General features: G+C 39.3%; 1 pseudogene; it reads right to left on the bottom strand.

Annotated features, from left to right (window-relative positions):
* Window positions 1-541: 541 nt before the first annotated feature.
* Window positions 542-16686, bottom strand: part of LOC149177696 (glutamine--fructose-6-phosphate aminotransferase [isomerizing] 1-like) — a 105074-nt pseudogene continuing 88929 nt past the window's right edge.

Genomic DNA, 16686 nt, shown 5'->3' with positions numbered 1-16686 from the left:
TGAATCCATATATAGTCAAAAAAACCAGTTTAAATAACACAAATCAAGATTTCACCTCAATTTTTTCCGTCGGATTCTAGCACCAGAAAGTCCAAAAAGTCACACTAAAGACAAAAGTTACTCAGCAGAAAAGAACTGATCCGAAGAGCTAATATTTGCAAACCAACAAGACATTTCTCTATTTGCAAACTATTCATTGCATCTGATACTAAGGTATAACTTATAACTATCTAAAAGTTGCTTGGCAAAAAACTAGTCTGAAGAGCTAATGTTTGCAGAAAATTAGGGGATCGGGAAAAGCTTGTTGAGAGGACTGCATGATCATCCCCATAGTTTTGTTGTTTTCATATGTAGTGCTAGCTTATTTGTCAGATGTTATTCTTGTCTTCCCTTCTGTTGCATTCAAAGCAGTATTCAAGCATCCAAAAGTGACAGAACAGGTTGATCTTGAGGATTCACTTCCAAAAGAAGTAGATGATGAATCCTTAGAAGAAAAGCTTTACAATCTAATTCCACGTGAAACTTTTTGACAATGATTGCATTATTCTGTTCGAAGCTCCACGTTATTGAGAAGCTCCGAGATTTTCACCACTTTCTTCGTATACACAGGACCGAGTCCACCCTGCCAAGCTTTCACATAAGTAAGAAGTATAGGATACATGAAATAATTAACAAAACTTTTTAATTTGACTGTGAAACATCTTATAAAACCGAAAATCCTAGAAACAAACCTGTCCAAGCATTATAACATTCAATAAATACATAAGTGAGTGAAGCACAACATGCTTGAAAAAGGCTGGCCTTCAAAAGAATTTGAAATAAAAATGATGTGAACCTTGTGATCACAATCTGTGAGCTACTACTAGCTGAGGTTTAGAAGTTGTCCAACTCTTGGATGAACTAAATGAAGTAATGACATGTAACAAAACTTTCATAACACACACAAATAAATTAAATCTTATAGTTCCACTTAGACTAGTTTGGCCTGTTATACATGTGTTTGTTTAAGGGCCTCGGGCCACTTTTGGTCTGTTAGGCGTGTGTTTGACCTTTTGATAATGAACAAAACTACATAAATACAAGTGTCAGGTGCATAAATGCAAGTCTCAGGTTCGAACCCCCAGTGGATGCTTTTGAAGCCAGGGGCAAGTCCCAGGCGGTGATTTCTACAACAAAGTTTTGACCGCATCTATAAGTAGCATTTCCAAAACGATATACATATTTTAGAGTAAGCCTGGGTATAAAGTAGCGTGCGAAGCTGAGGTGCTAGGAAACCAGTTATGGTGGTTCAAACCAATCTCGAAATTTAAATGCCCGCTCAATTAATGGTTTTTTGGTTGATACTTAAAAGACAAGTCCCACATGCTCACAGCTGAAAAAGATGTTCAAAAATTGCAAAGTTGGGGGGATTCCAGGGTAGTTAACAATTAGATGAAGGGGGTCAACTCTTTAAATTTTTTATTGTTAAGACCTGTCTTTAGGGATATTAAATCTGTTGAGGTTCTTTCTGATGGAATCTCTTTTCAAGATGCCTACAGGGCAAAGAATGAGGTGGCTGATGAGCTCTCTCCGATCACGGTTCACCATCCCCTTCTTTGATTTTTCTCACGTGGAATCAATTCTTTTGTAACTCACTACAGTTTTATGCACATCTAAAGGGATCCTCTATTGACTATGTATCCTACAATTGTGTGCTCTCATATGAGCTCAAATACTTGTTGAACTGTTATAACACAGTCTTTGGATCTGTTACTTGGATATGTATGGACCTGTAGGTGATAGAATGAGGTCCGTAAGCTGATCATATTTTGGATTGTATTTGTATATGTTTCATTGAAAGGGATAATCCCAGCAGGATTAAATGACTTTTCTTATTCTATGGATTCTGACGAAGGCTTTCCGGCACACTACTAAGCATATGAAAGATGTAATCATGTTCTAATAAAATTATGATTTTTTCATAGAAATAAAAAGAATTACTGCAATTCCGAAAACATTTTTTATATATGTCATAGTTGCGGGGGAGCGCCCCCCCCCCCGAACCCGCTTCCGAATCGCACTCCGGGCGGGAGCGGCTCCGGAGCGCGCTCCCAAAATCGCTCCCGGATGGGAGCGATTTTCGAGAGCGCGCTCCCGAAAAAAAATTGCACTCCCTGCCATTTTCGGGAGCACTATAGGGAGCGGTCGCTCGCGGAGCGAAATTTTAAGCCCGGGAGCGATCGGGGAGTGATCGCTCCCGATCGCTCCCAAGCATTAAAAAATCACTCCGGGAGCGTTTCGAGCGGCGCCAGGAGCGATCCGGCGGAAAAAAAAAATCCACAGACGTAAAAAAAAAATAAATTAAATTAAAAAAAAAAATTGTTTTAAAAGCCCAATGGGCCTAAAAAACTTCATTATCACTTCATTGAGTTGAGTTTGTTGGAGAGCAAGAGCAAAGGAGCGAGGAGCAAGTGCCGAGGAGCGAGGAGCAAGCCTACAGAGGTAAGTAACTTAGTAATTTAGTTAATTTAATTTAGTTTATTGAGTTTAAAAATCATGAATTTAAATTAAATTAATTAATCCCAATAAATTAAATTAATTTGCAGATTCAAGAATCAAAACCCTACAAACATCAAACACCATGGACCTGGCTATATTTCTTGGCATTTTCCTCTTCCTGGTCCCTTTTATGGTTATTATGGTGCTGGAGCAATGTTGCACGAAGCGGGAGCGAAGCGGAAGCGTTTTTTGGAAGCGGGGATGCCGAAGCGTCATTTTCCAAAAATCTAGGAAGCGAAGCGTCCGCGGAAGCGTCTGCTATATATATATATATATATTTATTTTTATTTTTTTATTTTTTTGCATTTATACTCAAAACAAACATCCCAAATACCAAATTAATTGTAGAAGACATGAAAACATGCATATTTTTGCATAAATCAAGATAGATATGGCATCCATGATTCCATTGTAGTTACTAGTATGTACAACAATCATCTATATTCTAGCTATTACAAACATACATCAAATTTTTAATCATATTATAAAACATAAAACATTTAAGCATATTATAAAACATAAAACATAGAGCATATTATGATTTATCTAGCAAGTGAGCAACTGTCAACATTTGTCATGTCCAAAATTCAAATAATAATGTTTACAAAATATGTCACTTGGTCACCGCCAAGCCAAAAAGGTTCAAAATTCAAATTCACAAGTCTACAAGTCTAATGAGTAATCTATGACAAAAAGTAGTAGATTGTGAATATATCTACTAATCTCTCCTCCTTCCACCACGAATAGAACGTGGTGGCGGGCCTCCACGTGGTGGCGAGCCTCCACGTGGTGGCAATGAAGAAGATGGTGCCTGTGAAAGTCGTGGCACTGAAACTGATGAAGAAGAACCCCCTGCTGTTGGTGTTGAACCATGGAACCTAGGAACCAAGGGACCAGATGGGGGTGGGGGTGGTGGCATATCAACACGGTCATCATCATCCTAGAATTGCTCAAAAAATTCATGCAAAAAAAAAAAACACTAGTTAACAAAAAAATTAAAAACATGAATTAGAGAAATGCTTTATAAGGGAAAATTGGAAAATTCATACCACAATGGACATACCTGGATAAGAGCATCCTCTAATTGCTCTAGTCGCAACACTCCATCCTCCAAATTGGGCTCCTTTGGATTCTTGTCCCAAATCAACAAGTCTTTATTAGACTTTGCATCTTCACAGTAATGGGACAACAATCGCAAGTTGTAATGAACATAAACCAAGCTCTCTGCCCGGTCTAAATTCAACCTGTTCCTTTTAACACTGTGGATGAAAGAATAAGAGCTCCAACACCTCTCTGCAGAAGAAGTGTTTACCACCTGTGATAGCACCCGCAATGCCAAACTCTGTAGAAGTGGAGTACCCCCTCCATGCATGTCCCTCCACTCAAGAGTAGAAAAATTCTCTCGATCTTTAATTGCATGCATGCTCCCAAATGGACCAGTGTTGAGCGTATAGTTGCTCACCTGTCTCCGTACCAATGCAGCGTCCTCCTCATCAGGGATTAATTTACTCAATGCAGCTATATATTTTTGGTGAACCTCTTGATCTTGGTGTGGTTTTCTCCTGCTTCCCCCCCCAGGTGCTGGTGTTGAAAGCCATGATGGATGATAGTATTTAGGTGTCAAAACATATGCTAATGCATGCAATGGAACATTTAGCATTTCCCATCGGTTTTGCACCTCTACACGAATATAATTGTACAAGGTGATATCTCTAGGCTCAACAATGTCTTTAATCTGCCCCAACATGCTATCCATTTGCTCATACACCTCCCCAATTACTGGTCGATCTGAATCTGCAAACTTGATCATGTAATAAATTGGTTTGGTGAATTGCAAAACATATTTAACCTGTCCCCAAAAGTAACTGTCAAGAACAGTGTCCTTGACTGCATTAGCACCATCTATGTCAGTGTTAATTTCATCCCATGTTTCAGCACACACCAGATTAGTTAAAGCTTGTCTCACCTTCACTAGCCGCCTAAAGGTGAGGTAATAACTAGCAAATCTTGTCTTTGCAATTTTAAGCAATTGCAACTTGGAGTAAGTGCCATAGAAGTAGTTTACCCTTGTATGCCCTCTGATGAATTTAATGAGCTGCTTCCCTCTCCTGTAAACCTCAGCAATCCACCCACATTCTTTGTGTTTCACAATATCATGCATCAAAAGGTTCAATGTGTGAACCAGGCACCCAGACCAAAAGATGTGTGGATGAGTACGCTCAATAATTTTTCCTGCTGCCTTACAATTTGCTGCATTATCTGTGATCACTTGAACCACATTATTCAGACCAACATCTTTGATTGATTTCAATAGGAGATCTGCAATGTTTTGTGCAGATGCAGTGATGGAGGAGGAGTCATGACATGCAATAAATACTGCACCACTAGAAGAAACACCAAGAACATTTATCAAATGTTGGTTTCTAATATTTGTCCACCCATCTGATACAATGGATACCCCAGAATCTACCCACTCATTTGTAAAACGTGTCAAAGCTCTTTGAACCTTAGCTTTTTCTCTTTCTAATAACATTGTTCTAGCTTTCTCATAGTTGGGGGCCTTGTATCCTTTTGGGGCTTCATTGATGGCCTTTACCATTTCATGCCAATAGGGAGAGCGAAGCACATTGAATGGTACACCGCAAGCACAAAGAAAACGGACTATCTTTCCATCCACATCATCCCTCCCAGCAACATTAAGGAAATCCCCTATTGTTCTTCTACCTCTAGAGCTTGCAGAAGTACCATGAGGAGATGAGCAACTACCAAATTTAGAGGTTGCACTTGATTCAGAATGAGTTTTTTGTTTCTTGTTTTTTTGTTGTGCAGCCATCTCTATTTGGATGTATTTTCTTCTTTCTTCAGTTGAAATGTTGGGGCAAATCTGTACCCCCACAGAACCCTTTTTTTCATCACTGTCCAGCACCCCACAAAGATGCCTCCTCAGACGGGTATATGAACCACAATATGGTTTTCCTCCATGACAACCATGAGGGCACACAAATTTGTAAGATCCACCACCCTTTCCCCCATCAAGTTTGGTCACATAGTTCCACAAGGGTGTTGATGTAGCTTTCCCATCTTGTGTTTCAGTGTCCCCTTCAAGTTCATCCCCTTCCTTTTCAAACCCTTCCTCCTCATCATACATTGGGTCACTCCTATTAGGACCATCACCAATGTCCTCTTCTGTTTCTTCCCTTCTATTCCTCACCTTTGCCATCATTAAAACCAAGAGTGGAATGATACATAGAAGCCAAAAGAACACCATCTTGGAATATGGATATAGGTGGTGGACAACGACAACCTGTAAATAAAGGAGCAAGTAGAAACAATGGGAAAGAGTAGGAGAGGGAGGAGAAAAATACAAAAAAATTGTCAAAAAAACAAGGGAGTTTGGGGTTTGAACTTACCTCTTTAGCTCTTGTAGATGAAGTCCTCCAAGCTCCTCCTCCTTCTCCTAGCTCCTCCTTCTTCACTCCTCCAAGCTCTCCTCTCTTCTCCTCTCCTTTCCTCTCTTCTCTTCTCCTCTCCTCTCTTCTCTTCTCCAACTCTCATAAACTCAAAGTGAGAAAATGAGGAATGAATGGGGGATTAATTCTTTTCATTCCTCACTCTAACCTCACCCTAACCCACCCCCTTAATGTTGAGTTAACATAACTTAAAAAAAAAATTAAAAAAAATGCGTCTTTTTTCCCTTGCGGCGCCCCCTTTGGCCGAAGCGTACGGAAGCGTGCGTGAAGCGCACGCTTCCTGCTCCGAATCGCCGCGCTTCGGCGGCCCGAAGCGCCGTACGAAGCGCGCTTCGAAGCCATGGAAGCGGCGCTTCCGGCCGGCGCTTCGGAAATTCCAGGAAGCGTTTTAAATTGCCGAAGCGCCGCTTCCATAATTCCGAAGCGCGCTTCGTACGGCGCTTCCGTACGGGGCGCGCTTCGGAGCTTCGATCCGGGGGGGGGGCGCTTCGTGCAACACTGTGCTGGAGAGTAGGAAACGGAGGGGCCAAACTAAAGAGGGGGATGAAGAAGCTGGAGGAAGTCGAATTGGTGAAAACCCCGGTGAGGAGGAGCTGGAGGAGGGTGAACATGACCCTCAAAAAACTAAACAAGACCAAACCCCATTGTGGAAATATGTTAACAGGGCTGAAACAGGGAGAGGGGGTGGAACCACTAAATTTCATTGCCCCCATTGCAACACTGATTACACAGGTTCATACACCCGTGCTAGAAGACACCTCTGCGGGAAAAGGCCATGGGATGGAGACAAACAAATAGGAATCAAAACTTGTATAGCGGTGTCAGCAGCGGATAGAGCCAAATACATAAGGGAAGAGGCGGAAGCCCAATACAAATCAAAAAAATCAAGGGGTTTTTTTGAACCAAGCTCACAATCACAAAGAACTCCTTCAACATCCTCCCAAGGCAGTGGATATGGAGGCACAGGGTCATCATCTTTAAGGCGTAGAATCATATCAGGTTTCCTTGATGAGGGGTGTAGGAATGATGTGGATTCAAAGGTTTACAGGTTTCTCTATGCATGTGGGATACCATTCAATGTTCTTCGCTCACCTTATTGGCACGAAATGGTTTCTGCCATAAATGATGCCCCTAAAGGATACAAGAGCCCTGGGTATGACAAGGCAAGAACCGTTGGCCTTGATCATGAAAAAGAAAAAATATCACATTCTTTGAATAGAATGACAAGTTCTTGGACTGACCATGGGGTGTCCATTGTATCTGATGGATGGACAAATGTAAAAGGCAAGCCATTGATAAGTGTTCTTGCTGTGTCTGTTAGTGGTCCCATCTTTCTAATTGCACATGATTACTCAGACAAGTTCAAGACCGCCATCAACATTGCAGAAGCATTACTTGAAACAATTAAGCGTATTGGGCCATACAATGTCATCCAAGTCATCACTGATAATGCTCCTAATTGTAAGGCAGCGGGAGCAATTATTGAGGATAAATACCCCAACATATTTGGTCTGGATGTTTGGTTCACACATTGAACCTTCTGTTGCATGATATTGTCAAGAACAAAAATGAACAATACCAATGGATTGGTGATTTGTACAAGAAAGGCAAACAAATAATAAAATTTATTACAAATCATAGCAATACCCATGGCCTTTTCCGCAGTCACTCGAGATTGGAGTTGTTGAAGATTGCGAAGACCAGATTTGGTAGCTATTACCTCACCTTCAGGCGCCTTTTGAAGGTAAGAGAGTCATTGGCTAGCATGGTATCAAGTCCACATTGGCAGGTATTAAAGGAAAGGGCTACAAATGCAGCTGACAGGGGAGGTTTTGAAATGGTGGAGGAGGCCGCTCTTGATGGTCAGTTTTGGACAAGTGTGAGGCAAGTATTGGATTTCACCAAGCCCATTTATCACATGATTCAGTTTGCAGATACAGACAAACCAGTGATTGGTGAGGTGTATGAGCAGATGGATACCATGTTGGGGGAAATAAAAGATATTGTTCATAACAGAGATCCCGACTTGTACAAACTGATTCACGATTGTGTGTGTGAACGGTGGAATAGACTTAATCTTCCACTACATTGCTTGGCGTATATCCTTACGCCAAAATACTACTCTACATCTTGGTTGGGCCAACCTGCAGCAGGGGGTGGGGTTAGGACCAAACCCCATTTAGATCCAGAGGTAACTAGAGGATATTTGGAAGCATTAGAAAAGTTGGTACCTGACAAGGAGGAATGTGCCGCTGTGCGCTTTGAAATAGGCTGATACTTTAGTGGCACTGGTTTGTATGGTAACTTCCATGCAATGGACGACAGAGATAGATTTGATACTCTCACATGGTGGGAAACATATGGCGGCTAGGGACTTTTGCCAAAATTGGCAAAAAAAGTTCTTTCACAGGTTGTAAATACTTCTTCTGCAGAGAGGTGTTGAAGCACCTACAGCTACATACATAATGTGAAAAGAAACAGACTCAATGAAAACCGAGCAGAAAGCTTGGTTTATGTGCACTACAACTTGAGGTTGTTGAGTCATTACTGTGATCGGGCTTATGAGGATCCCACATATAAAATTTGGGACAATCACCCAGAGGATGACAATTTGGAAGATGGCATTGTACATATTGAAGAACTGGAAGAGGAACTTGTAAGGGATGAAGATGAAGCATCTACAGCAGCCATGCCACCTCCACCTCCACCATCCAGTAGCAGTGCTCGAGGTCCGAGTCTTGTTCCTTTGTCGTCGCCACCTCCATCTACACCCTCACGTGGAGGTTCTAGCTCTGGTCGTCGGTCTGTGCGGGAGACTCCTAGAAGACCACCACGACCTGCTTATACTCCTGGAGACTCTCGTGGCAAGGGCCACATGTAGATTTACAATTTACTTGTCTTTTTTAGTTTCTATTAGACTTTAGTTTTCATGACTGTTGAGTTTTGAGTCCTTGACTCTTGACTCTTTCATATCATAATGATATTTTTTGTAAACAATATATCACTGTGACAATGAAAATTTGAAGTTTGAAGTTGGGCCTTGGCAATTATAACTCATTGGTAATGACTGTGAATTATGAATATGATGCTTCGTGAAAGACTAAAGTTGTTTCATTTCATTTCATTATTCATGTTTGATTTTATAAATTTATAACATTTCATATCATGTTAACAGTTAGAAGTTAGGACTTAGAAATATCTTAGATATTACTTCTTGTAATGGTTAAACTTAGCTTACAAGTACAACTTTGGTGATCAATGATGATAAATGTTATTGAATTTTCAATTTTGAAAGCTTGAAGTTGAAACTTTAAGATTGAATTTGATGAATCATGAGACTCAATATGTTGCAGTTGTAATATGTATTTTACTAAGTTGTAATATGTATTTTACTAACTTGTGGACATGGTTGATGACGATTATAATTTCTAGATGATTGATGTGACATAGTTCAATGATCAATGTATGTTTTTTTTATGTTTTTTATGTATAATTCATCATTCTACATGTTTTTGTTGACATATATGTATCAAAAATTAAAAAATATAAAAAATATATATATTTTTAAAAAATCGCTCCGGATTCGCTCCCAAACCGGGAGCTTCTGAAAATGGTCGCTCCCGCTCCCGCTCCCACTCCCAAACAACATGGTATATATAAAAATGTATGCTTTTTCAACCTCCCTCTGATAACCTTAGTCACCACTTCTGACCATTTTTCCCAAAGAAAATTTTCAAAATTCTTCAAATCTCGAGCACTGTCAAATAAAATGGCGAGTCAAAAATCAACTAGTAAAATATTTTTTTATTTCATAAAACAATCGTTAAGAATCATGTTTTTTAACTTCAAAACTACATCTGTACGTACAGTGTTCCAGCGAAGTATTTTTATAAAATTCATAAAATAATGGTTTAGAATCAGTTTTTTCAAATTAAAAATTGCGTAGATATATACAATTATGCAGTCTAAAACTGAATTTGACATGTTTTTATCAGCTTTGAAATTATAAAAAAATATTGGTATTCGTTGATTTAACAAAATTCAATCAGTATTCTTTGCGGAAGATAAGGCAATTTTATCACTATTTTTTGCATTAGATAAATTTTTCCATATTTTAGTGTAATCAAATTTAGACACCAACATGAATCAAGCGACTTGATTATTGACAATTCTAGAGGCACTGGCTTGAAAAAAGGTACCATTCTTTTTGTATATGCTTGACTTGAATGCTTTCATTGTACTTCATTGATACAGTTACAGTTTTAATGGGAAAATGGCAATGGAAGTGAATTACGTGTATCTACTACTTGTGCCATCATTCGTTTTCAAGGAAGCCTTGTAAACTTACTTGGCAAGTCAAAAAGTCCATCGAAAATTGCCTCTCTACATGATTGACTTGAAATTGAATCCTATCCAACAGCCAGGGCCAACATAGCTATTACTGCTATCTGACTTGTATAAGCCTGCAATCATCATAAAATTACCCTGATATGATGAAAAACTTGATAATGGAATCAAAATGGAAAGAAGAATCAAGAGAAAATTTGAGGAAGAGAAAGGTATATTACCTTGGTACCAGCAACACCAATCGCACACCCGGCATTGATATGAATATCGCAGTGTGTTTTCCTTGCTATGGCACTATCCAGATTCCACAGTATTTGTAATTCCTACAGACAATGCTCCTTTTCTCAAAGCATATTCTAATGCCAACAGAGTATTGGTTGTTTCTCCTGACTGACTGACAAATACTGCGGTATCTTCTCTATAAATTGGTCCTTGCTCTATCTAGTAAATCTCTTGCAAGCTCCATCGTCATGGGGACACTTTCATGTATAAAACAATGCACAAACCATTACTATGTAAAATCTTGAAATGGAATCTCATTTATAACTCCAAAGGTTTGAAAACATTCACTGCGGTTTGTCCAATACCATGCTTACATTTAAGCTTACCAGAAAGCTCCTCAACAATCGATCTAGATGCCAAGGTAGCATTATAGCTTGTACCACAAGCAATGAAAACATTCTCCTGCACCTCCTAATTGTCCGTAAATGATCCTTAATTCCACCTAAAAGAACACTCCCTTTCACTTGTTGTCCCCTCTAATTAGCCTGCCTTCCTCTCATTGTTGTTGCTAATGACTTAGGTTATTCATGAATCTCTTTTTGCTCATATTTTCCCCTTTTTATTTGTTCAAAATCCATCCAAGATGGATAAATCACGTTCAATAGAATTAGGACGTGGTAAACAATTGCGTGTTCGTGTTTTATTTGTTCAAAATCCATCCAAGATAGATAAATCACATTCAATAGAAGTAGGACGTGGTAAACAATTGCATGTTCGTGTGATTCATGTGTGGTAATTCATCGACACATTGCATCTTTTACAAATGCAAGCACACGTTTCCGTATTGGTGTCTATGTGTCAATTTGATACTTGGATTAAAAAACTAATATGGAAGATACATCACTTTCATTGATGCAAAGAATATCAAGTTTCATCTTCTAGTAATCTGAGCGTGTGATCTTGAAAAGCAATGTCTCTAGAATTAGATGAGATTTTAAAGATAAAAGAATCACAATATTTTACTCATAAAACACAGATGACATATCTTAATGTGAGCAACTTCCTTATCCTCAAGGACCAATACTTTTTTGTATGTTTAATTAATGCATAGGCATTACTGGCAAAGAACAATTCTTTGGGATTTCCATTCTCCTTTTTCAGTCTAATTTTTCCATCTTGAAAAGCAGCTCTAGCTTTTCCATCCTCAAGAACTTCCTAAAGTATATGTATATAATAAGAAGGTGTTGATTACACTAATCAGTGAAAAGCAATGCTTATTTTCTATAGAATATTAAACTTTGCATTAGAAGTATCGCTTATTTTCTATGTCGAACAAGTATAACTCCATGGCACAAAGCACTGACCTTAATGCCGAGCAACAATGGGCTGTCGCGCTTACGTGCAAACAACTCACTAGGGTAGTGTGGACTCTTGAAAATAAGAGCATAGGCTCCTTCGATTTTCCTCATAACCTCGATAACAACTTGGGTAAATGGAACATTCTCACTAGTTGAAATTCAAATACTCAGAATCCCAAGTAAAGCACACAAAATTCATATAGAAAGGTGTTGTAAAAAAAAGAGAAACGGTATGCTAGTAATACTAGTCATTAAGCAAAAATAATATATCAATAATCAGGGTAAAAGGCATTGTTGGGCATCCTTTGCAAACAAAGGACATAACTATGTGTTAGTATATAAAACAAACAAGGATTAATCTTTTACTTAGAATAAAAATATTACTATAATAAGATTTTATTGCAAGAAACACCATTCATAGAAAATAATATGAACACAAAATGGTTTGATAAGTTAACATATAAAAGGGAATTGAAAGGTCAAAATAAAATTTCAAACCAGTGAATTGGGAAGCTCAAACAAATAGACTTAGATCTTTCAACGAAATAGATGATAGTACAGTAAGGATTCAAACAGTTGGCTTATGAAGAAAGGGCACTAGATGCCTCAAGTCTCAATCCAGGCAAAATATCAAATAAATCCCATTAAAATTTAAGGGAAACCTCACACACAATTTATTTTATAGACACCTTCAGATCTTATAATCAATTTGCTCTGATTCGAACACTGTAGAACTTAAACAAAACCCTTCCAAGTCCTTTTTATGGACTCCATTTTCTAATTTACTGGAACATCCCAAGGACTCGTGCATATGCAGTAATACAAAGGGGATGTCGAAGTATGGCTTATACTTTCCACTTCAAATATCAAAAGAAAGCAGCGATAGGAAAATCCTAGCAAAAGAAAATCTTTGAATGCCTAGGCTCACTAAATTTCTTCTAAAATGATGAAATCGCTAGATTTAAACCCTAACCAAACAAAATTGGCAATTTGAAATGCAACAAATAAGATCAAATTAAAATCTTACTTGAGAAGTAACATTTAGAAGATGACAACTTTATCAATAAGGGTGAAAATCCAGATTTGAGGAGGCGTCTGAGGTTCTAGGGTTCAACAAACATAGTGACAGAGGGTAACAGGTAACCATGGAGGCACAGGGAGGAGGGAGCTCCACTCCCTCCTACAGCGATGTGGTTTCAAATAGAGGAAGAGCAGGGAATAAGAACAAGCCTCCACATTCCTTGGAGGACAAGACAAAAAAACACTTAGAATCAAAAGGCGGAAGGCAGCAAAACCCATGCAGAATAAGGGACCCACGAAGAAGACCGACAGGAGGAGAAAGCAGAAGACAGAGGTCAGGGAACAGAGAATAGAACCAAAATGGGGCCCTGTAAACCCAAGACCATAACTAAACTGCAGGTTTTATTGAATGATCCAGCTCTGCAAGAGCACAGGGATCACATGGCTAACTATGCCATTATATGCAAGTTTATGGGAATCTGGTCGTCAAAGAAAGCGTTGTACACTTGGATAAAATACAACTGGAAACCAAAGGGAGAGTTAAAGATACATCTAGGATCCAAAGGTTTTTTTATAGTGGTGTTCACGAGCATGGAGGACAAAGACAGAATTTTTGAAGGAGGACCATACTTCTTTGCAGCTGCTGGTCTCTATATGCGGCCTTGGACGATGAACTTTGTGCCAGAATGAGAAACCTTCACTTCGGTACCGGTATGGATTAGACTCTACTCCTTACCCTTAGATTACTGGTTGCTAGAGTGTTTAAAAGCTATAGGCAATAAATTAGGTAATTTCTTAAAAATTTCTGAGGCAACCCTACGAGGAAAATATACCTCCTATGCCCGTATATGTGTGGAGATGGACCTATCAAGAGCCCTTCCATATGAGGTCATTCTAATAGTCTATGACAAAGAATGGGTACAAACAGTTGACTATGAGCATATCCCATTCAGATGCCACAAATGTCATGAGCATGGGCACCTATCTAGAGACTGTTCTCTTAATAAAAGGGAGGAACACCTAAACACCAACAAAGGGAAAGATCAGACAGGTTTCACCAAAGTAGGAGGAAAAGAAAAAGGAGGGGGAAGGAAGTCACAAAAGAACCCTATTGAGAATGAGAATAAAACAAGAAGTCACAATAGTTTCGAGATCTTAGGAGAAAAAGAAGTAGATGGAGATGATCATAAGTGCACAGAGAATCAAGTAGCAAGGGGGAAAGAAAAAGAGACCAGCATGGAGTTCACACAGGGATAGAATGAACACACGATGGACCCTTTGAGTACCATGGACATAGAAAAAGACCATGACATGACTCCAAGTGAAAGTGGCACAGAGGACCAAGACTTACAGGGGATCCTGGAAAGGGAGAACCTAGAACTGGAAAAGTTTCTCGAACAAGGAGGAAACCTGGGAATAAACTCCATACCTCAAGAGGATGTGGAAAAGGTACAACAGTTGTTCCTTAACAAGTCTCATCAAACAACTGCAGGAGTCATAAGAGGTCATGATAACCAGGAAAATAAAGGGACTTCCTCTATAGGATTATTAATAGTAAAATTAATAAAAAAATCCAGGCAAGAAGAGGGGAAGGAAAAGACAGAAAGAATTGTCGCTGGAGTGTGGCAAACTCATGATTAACTCAGGAAGGATGAAAGACCTTTCCAGTTACTTCTTCAAAACCCCACCCCAATGAAAATGACAACCTGGAACATTAAAGGACTAGGGAGTAGAAGAAAACAGAGGAATCTAGGTAATAAGATCAGAGAGGAAAAATCTGACATAGTATTCATTCAAGAAACAAAATGCGCAATGGAGAAGATTAGAGAAAAACATGGCAAATGGTTAAACAAATATAAGTACCTTGAGGTTAAGGCAAATAAATTTTCTGGAGGAATTCTCACTCTATGGGATCCACATAAATTTGGTGTGATTGATGCGGAGGCGTCCAGACACCACCTTTCCTTGATTATCCAACCAGTGGGTAACAGGCAATGTTACATGGTCACCAATGTCTATGGTCCTTAGCCAGTGGAGGACAAACTTCGACTCCTCACAACACTGGAGGATATGAAGAAGAGACACCCAACTATACCCTGGATTCTAGGAGGCGATTTTAACATGCTAAAATCACTCACGGAGAAGAAAGGAGGAACTAGAACACTTGGTAGGGATTCAGTTGCCTTCCAGCACTTCCTCACCAATATGAAACTGGTAGATATGGAAACCAGCAATGGAATCTTCACTTGGAATAATAAAAGGGGGGGCTCTTCCCAAGTAAATTAGACATATTTATTATCTCAGAGGAACTACTTCTCATGGGAAGTAGCCTAACTGCACTCATCCTACCTTTTGGAGGTTCAAACCACTGGCCCATTCAATTGGAAGCTTCTCTTTTTGGCAAACCGAGGAACAACCCCTTCAGGTTTGAAAACGCTTGGCTCACACATTCAGATTTCCTTACAAACATTGAAAAATGGTGGAAGGAAGAGCTACACCTCCAAGGTACAAAGATGTTCCTTCTACACTGCAGGCTCAAACACATTAAAGATAGACTCAAAGAGTGGAATAAAAAGGAATTTGGCAATATCTTCAAAGCTAAAGGAGAAGTGGAAAAGAAACTAAAGGAATTAAACCAAATTCTTATCACAGAAGGCTATACAAACGAAAGGAAAGAGATGGCAGAGTCACTTCAGCATGAATGGGAAAATAGATGTCTACAAGAGGAAATATTCTGGAGACAGAAATCCAGAGTACAATGGATTAAGGAAGGGGAGAGAAACACCAAATTATTTCACAGATCCACCATAGCTCATAGAAACAATAACATGATTGTGAAACTTACAGATCAGCATGGAATAGAAAGAAACACTCATGAAGAGATGGAAGAGGTCCTAGTACAACATTTTAAGAGAATTGTTGAGGAAACCATGGTGGATAGACATCAGTCTACGAAAAGGTTCACTCAGTACATTCCTAAATTGGTATCCAGAGAAGACAATCACAATCTCAACAGACCAGTCACAGAGGAAGAGATTGAGGAAGTTATTACAGAGATGCACAATGGGAAAGCACCAGGCCCGGATGGCTTCAATGTGGACTTTTTCAAAACATGTTGGAGGATAGTAAAATAGGATATTTTGGAGGTAGTGGAAGACTCTCGAACATTTAAAACAGTCTTGAAGGCTCTCAATGAATCTTTTATAGCCTTAATCCCCAAACAGGAAAAGGCCACCTCTGCAGACAGATTTAGACCTATAGCATTATGCAATGTGGTGTACAAAATAATATCCAAAGTAATTGCCAACCGTCTCAAACCACTCCTCCCTTCCCTTGTGTCAGAGGAGCAAATGGGCTATGTGGAAGGAAGACAAATTCTTAACAACATAATTCAAGCTCATGAAGTGGTTCATTCACTTAACACTAATAAACAGGCAGGGATGATAATTCAGCTGGACATAGCAAAGGCCTATGATAAACTTAGCTGGTCATATATAAGAGTAGTTCTCAAAGCATATGGCTTTGATTACAATTGGATTAAGTGGGTCATGGCGCTAGTTACCACTGCCAGCTGTTCAATTCTTCTCAATGGCTCTCCCTCCAAAACCTTCAAGCCTACTAGAGGTCTCAGACAAGGTGATCCTCTTTCTCCTTTCCTTTTCATTCTAATGATGGAAGGGTTAGGGAGAGCAATCAGAGCTGCTAAGGAGGAAGGGAGAATTCAGGGTCTG

The sequence above is a fragment of the Pinus tabuliformis genome, chromosome 4_1 (assembly GCF_031772625.1).
Source record: "Pinus tabuliformis cultivar Carrire ecotype Pingquan chromosome 4_1, CPIR1, whole genome shotgun sequence".
Lineage (NCBI taxonomy): Eukaryota > Viridiplantae > Streptophyta > Pinopsida > Pinales > Pinaceae > Pinus > Pinus tabuliformis.
The sequence above is the reverse complement of the archived record's forward strand: the minus strand, read 5'-3'. Positions and strand labels throughout refer to the sequence as shown.